Genomic DNA, 6,522 nt, shown 5'->3' on the forward strand with positions numbered 1-6,522 from the left:
GTATAACTGGGTTACCATCGATGTACAGTCTCTATACACTTGTATTGAACACAAGAAACGCATCAGTGCAACGAGAGACTTTTTAGAATTGGACTTAAGCTTGGAGTCTCCACTTAAGGAGTTTTTATGTGATCTTATGTCTTTTATACTTACTCATAATTATTTTACATTTTTAGATCAATTTTTTAGACAGATCTGTGGAACAGCCATGGGAACAACTTTTGCCCCGAGTTTTGCCAACTTGTTCATGGGATGCTGGGAAAAGAAATACATCTATACTAACAATCCATATAAAGATAACATAATCTTCTATAAGAGGTACATAGACGATATTCTAATAATTTGGCATGGAAAAGAGGAAGCTTTTAATCACTTTTTATCACTGGTTTCTAATAACAACATGAGTTTGAAGTTTACAAGTAACTTCAATGAAAGAACTGTTGAATTTTTAGATCTGGTTTTAATAGGTGAACATGGCAAGATTTCTCCAAAGAATTTTATCAAAAATGTAGATGCCAATAGTTACCTACACTATAAAAGCTGCCATCTGAATTGATGGAAAGACAATATACCGTATTCCCAGTTTTATAGGATTAAATGCAATTGTAGCAATCAAAAAACATGTAATGAACAACTTGAACAATATGCCGAAAGATTCAGGGAGAAGGACTACCCAGAAAAGACTATTAAGAGAGCACTGGACAAAACCAAGGCATTAGACAGGAACAATTTAATTAAATGCAAAAGCAACAACATTGAAAAGAAAGAAATTGTTCCTTTTGTTACCACATTCAAAGGCCAAGAAAAGATGATTAAAAAATCTCTCAACAAGAACTGGAACATACTTTTAATGGATCCGGTCCTCAAAGAAATATTACCTCAAAAGCCATAGATCGTCTTCAGGAAAACTAGAAACCTAACAGACATTCTAGCACCAAGTCTCCTGCGGAAGGATAACAAAGTGAACACAAGTGGTACCCTGAGCTGTAAGGGAAGCTTCAAATGTGGACAGTGCAATATATGCAAATATCTGCACCCTAAGAGAAAAACGTTTACAGATGCAGATGGGTCAAAGGAATTCACCATAAAAAGTTTTATGAACTGCAATTCTTCCTCGGTCATATACCTATTGGAATGCACGTGTGGGATTAAATATGTTGGAAAGACTAAAAGATTATTGAAACTCTGCATCCAAGAACACATTAGAAACATTAAAAACAAAGTAGAGGCTCATGCAGTGTCCAAACATTTCATAACTCAACATAATTCAAACCCAGAGAATTTAACATCCAAAGCAATTGAACACGTGACTTTAAGTGAGAGAGGAGGTGATTTGGGAAATCTTGTAGCCAGACGCGAAATGTATTGGATTTCCAAACTCAACACCATGGCTCCCAAAGGTTTTAACGAGAGTTACGAAATTGCACCATTCCTATGAGGTTGTAACGAGATGGATGATAGAATAGCTATTACTACTATACCAACATGAAGAGGCCCATTAAGTGGGCACCCTGGTGGGGTAATTCATGTTTTGGGCCTGACAAGTATCTGGGAGGGAGACCCCTGGAGAATATCAGGTGTAGTAACTAAGTCTAATCTACAAGAAGCCTCCAACCGGGAGTGAAGTAAAGGACATGAGGGGACTGGCAAATATCTACACTCATACCAGCATGCTTGTGCCCAAACTCGTCTGATCTTGGAAGCTATACATGACTGGGCCCGGTCAGTACTTGGATAGGAGACCTCCTGGGAAGACCTGGTAGTGTAGTGACTTGAGTCCAGAAAGGGCGCCTGAACCACTCTGGTAACAGACTACCTGGAGAATGGGTGTAAAGTACCATGAAAACAGCTCTTTTTGAGAAGAATGTCCGGAATTATTCACATCTGTCTCTTTGAACAAAAGACTGATATCACCCCCTTGGAGGACTATAGTATAACCCAATCACCCCATCAATCACCTCATCTCAATCTCACAAACTGGACACTAAATTTATAGGAGGAGATAATTTTCTTAAACTCCTCAGCTTCTAATTAACTCTTTTAACGCATAATATATATTTTTTTAATTTTAATTTTTTTTATATATTCCTGACTCCACATTTATGACCTTTATTGGTATATGCTTAATTGCCTAATAACAAGCGATGCATCATGGGATTAACTCCTATATTCATGACTAATCTTTTTTATTATAGGTATTTTAAATAAATACATCTAGATGCCGGCTAGGACAGAACGTTTTTGGTAAGACAACTAAGGGCGGAAACACAATACATGAAACAGGATGCTAAGGGCGGAAGCCACCGGTGCATGTGTGTTCAAAGGTCCTTCCCTGGTCGCCAGTTTGGAGCAAGGCTGCAGAAACTGGGATGACATACCAGACAGATGCACACGAGTGATGCGCGGAGAGGGCGGAAGCGTACTCACAGTAACAGACCAAGGGCGGAAGTGACGTATCGCTCATGGATGGGATTCATCTGATGGATGCGTGGAAAGGGCGGAAGCACACACCTAATTCCAGAATGAGGGCGGAAGTGACGTATCGCTAATGGATGGGACACATCTTACGGACATGTGGAAAGGGCGGAAGTACATTCTTAAATGCAAGTTAAGGGTGGAAGTGATATATCGCTCCTAAACACGAACGGCTCTTAACCAATTCACAAATTACACATAAAACTAATTTATGAATTGTACTAACTGTATTTATATGCTCCTTTAGCCAGTTTCTTCACAACCCATAGGGGAATGTGGAATGCAAGGCAATGTTACCGGGTACAGGTTAAACCTCTGACACGGAAGTGACTAGTTCCTAATGATAGAAAGGGGGTATAAATAGGTGAACAGTACACCTTAACCGCCATCCCCAGGAAGAAGTCTACTGACGAAATGCGTTGGGAAACCTTATCTCTTGCCCTAAGAATTACTGAATCTTGACTCAGATAAGCTATTACCCCTTTTTTTAATGCCTATATATCATGTGATGATACTTACCTTCTCCTTTTAAATTTTAACTGTTTTTTAATTGCTTATTGAACTCATTGTTTACCTTGCTTGTTTTAAATCTCTGTATTAAATTTTGATGATTTTAATTTATATTTATTGACATGTATTGCACGGTCATTTTAATTCAGAATAACACTGTTTAGCACTTTATGCACTTCTAAGTACTTTATGTGACTATTTGCACATAATTTATATTTGCACATTTTATTAGCAGAGTTTGTCGCTCATAGTCAACCCTCCATTTGTTATATATATATATATATATATATATATAGTTATATACTCAGAAATGAAAACAGGCTTGCAAGGTGAGTAACCAACGTTTCAATACAGTATTTGGTCGTGCATTGTCATCAGGGTGCAACCAAATACAGCATTGAGACATTGGTTACTCACCTTGCGGGCCTGTTTTCATTTCTGAGTGCCGCCATTATGGATATGTTATTACGTCTCTGCACCTTGCGTACAGCGGATCAGAAGGCACCGGCTTTAGGTATTTATTGCATTATTTGCACGTTAAGGAGTGCCACTTCCCAGATATTTCTATACACTACCGTTCAAAAGTTTGGGGTCACTTAGAAATGTCCTTATTTTTGAAAGAAAAGCACTGTTTTTTTCAATGAAGATAACATAAAATTAATCAGAATTATACACTATACATTGTTAATGTGGTAAATGACTATACTAGCTGCAACCATCTGGTTTTTAAAGGAATATCTACATAGATGTATAGAGGCCGATTTCCAGCAACCATCACTCCAATGTTCTAATGGTACATTGTGTTTTTTAAGTGCATTAGAAGACTAATGGATGATTAGAAAACCCTTGAAAACCCTTGTGCAATTATGTTAGCACACCTAGAAACGGGTTTGCTCGTTAGAGAAGCTATAAAACTGCCCTTCCTTTGAGTTAGTTGAGTATCTGAAGCATCAAATTTGTGGTTCGATTATACTCTCCAAATGGCCAGAAAAAAGAGAACTTTTATGTGAAACTCGACAGTCTATTCTTGTTCTTAGAAATGAAGGCTATTCCATGCGAGAAATTTCCAAAAAACCGAACATTTCTTACAACAGTGTGTACTACTCCCTTCAGAGCACAAACAGGCTCTAACCAGAGTAGAAAGAGAAGTGGGAGGCCCAGGTGCACAACTGTGCAAGCAGACAAGTACATTAGAGTCTCCAGTTTGAGAAATAGACACCTCACAAGTCCTCAACTGGCAGCTTCATTAAACCCGCAAAACGCCAGTGTCAACGTCTACAGTGAAGAGGCTACTCCGGGATGCTGGCCTTCTAGGCAGAGTGGCAAAGAAAAAGCCATATCTGAGATTGGCTAATAAAAGGAAAAGATTAATATGGGCAAAGAACACAGACATTGGACAGAAGAAGATTGGAAAAAAATGTTATGGACAGACGAATCGAAATTTGAGGTGTTTGGATCACACAGAAAAACATTTGTGAGACGCAGAACAAGTGAAAAGATGCTGGAAGAGTGCCTGACGCCATCTGTCAAGCAGTGGAGGTAATGTGATAGTCTGTGGCTGCTTTGGTGCTGGTAAAGTGGGAGATTTGTACAAGGTAAAAAGGATTTTGAATAAGGAAGGCTATCACTCTACTTTGCAATGCCATGCCATACCTTGTGGGCAGCGCTTGATTGGAGCCAATTTCCTCCTTCAACAGGACAATGACCCAAAGGACTTCATCAGGGGCATATACATATCAAATGCATAAGATCCAGCAGAAATTTGTAAAATGTTATCCTTAAGATTGTCCTTGACATGGACCAATTTAGGACATAAATCCAGAATGAATCTAGTATAATGCTGTCCTTTAAGATGGACTAGTTAATTTGAAGAAACTCCACAGACTGTGATGTGCTCTGATCCCTGACTTTTTGGTGCCCTGTGCCAGAGAGAGCATTGGCGCCCTCCCCCCTCCATTTTTTGAATAGGGACATAAAATAGTGCACCTTTAAAAAGGGCCATGGCTTTATGGGGAAGGGCCAGGGAAGGGATAGGGGTACTCCTGGGGCAGCCAGGAGATCCTGGGGATAAAAGAAGAGGACGCTACAACTAAGAATGATAATAAACAATAAAATTTACAGGCCCTGCCCTGAGGTGCCCTATGCCAAGGTACAGGTCGCACCACCCTAGTTACGGCCCTGCATACAATGTAATGTCTGGGACTCACTATAATCCAGTATGATCAGCCCGTGTGTCCAATTCCATGGAGAGCCCTTTCCTGCTCCCAATTTTTCAGCTTCATAATACAAGGGAAGGCACTCCGAGTCTTTTTCAATCAAATTTTACTCGCAAAAAACAATCATGTGCAATCATGTGGTTGACGTTTCAGTGCTAGCAAGCACCTTTGCAAGACAACAAATACAGATATATCAACTCCTACAGCAATGAAAAAACTCACTCACCCCTCCACTTGGGGTGAGTGTGTTTCTTCATTGCTGTTGGAGTCTGCAACTAACATTAATTATTATGAAACCGTGTACAATTGAACCCAGCTGCACAGCTGAAAACATCTGATTAAGCGCCAGGTTTTGACATATTTTCCTTGCTTTCTTTGGCACCAAATTCACCTGCTGCCGCTGATAGCACACAGGGGGGAGGACAGAGGCTGCTGGACAGACACGGGGGTGTGGGAGGCTTCAGGAGGGACACTGGGGGTGGCATAATGTGTAAGGGGCATTACTGTGTGGTATAATGTTTAAGGGGCACTACTGATGTTTATAAGAATACTACTGTGTGGCATAGTGAATGGGCTCTGTGTGGTGTAACATGAATAGGCTATAGGTTATACTGTGTGGCATAATGTGATTAAGGAGCACTACTGTGTGACGTAACGTGAATAAAGGACACTACTGTGCAGTGTAATGTGAGTAAGGGGCACTACTGTGTGGCAAAATTTGAAGTGGGGGTAGTATTGTATGGTCACAACCCTTCCCATCAAGACCACACCTTTTTTTGCGCACACTCTTCCTGTTTCATTTGTAGATGGCGGCACAAATGCTCATTATGCACATAGGGCACCAAAATGTGTAACTATGGCTTTGCTTTGGTGTGCACAGATGTGTCTGCCTGTGTTCAGCACCCCCTTCCCTAAACAATTCCTACAGTGAACACTATCTAATCCTCTACAACTGCTAAGCTAGGGTTTGGTCAATTGGGAAAATGCCTTCTTTTTTCTTTCTGTGTGACCTACACCAATGAAGTGCCAGCTTTAACTAACAGAACCAGCCATATAACAAATTTCTGATTATGGCACATTTGAATCCCCTGCAGGATGAGCTCTGTTGTGCGTATTTAATTTTTTTAATACAGAGAATAATGTACACTTGTATGTTGTTCTAATATTAATTATATTTGTATGAGCATAGACTAAGAAGTGGGAGGAGTCTATGCCAGGAGCCAGACGCTGACGCGAGGTGGGCCTGTGTGCTCTAAATACCAGGGACTATTTTTAGTCCCAGTCCAGCCCTGGCACCATCCCACTTTTTCTCCAACACCGT

At 40.2% G+C, this 6,522-nt stretch overlaps 1 pseudogene; it reads left to right on the forward strand.

Annotated features, from left to right (window-relative positions):
• Positions 1-1,652: 1,652 nt before the first annotated feature.
• On the forward strand, positions 1,653-1,771 carry LOC148508291 (5S ribosomal RNA; annotated as a pseudogene).
• The last annotated feature ends 4,751 nt before the right edge of the window (positions 1,772-6,522 follow it).

The sequence above is a fragment of the Taudactylus pleione genome, unplaced genomic scaffold, assembly GCF_031769625.1.
Source record: "Taudactylus pleione unplaced genomic scaffold, aTauple2 ptg000372l, whole genome shotgun sequence".
Taxonomy (NCBI): Eukaryota; Metazoa; Chordata; class Amphibia; order Anura; family Myobatrachidae; genus Taudactylus; species Taudactylus pleione.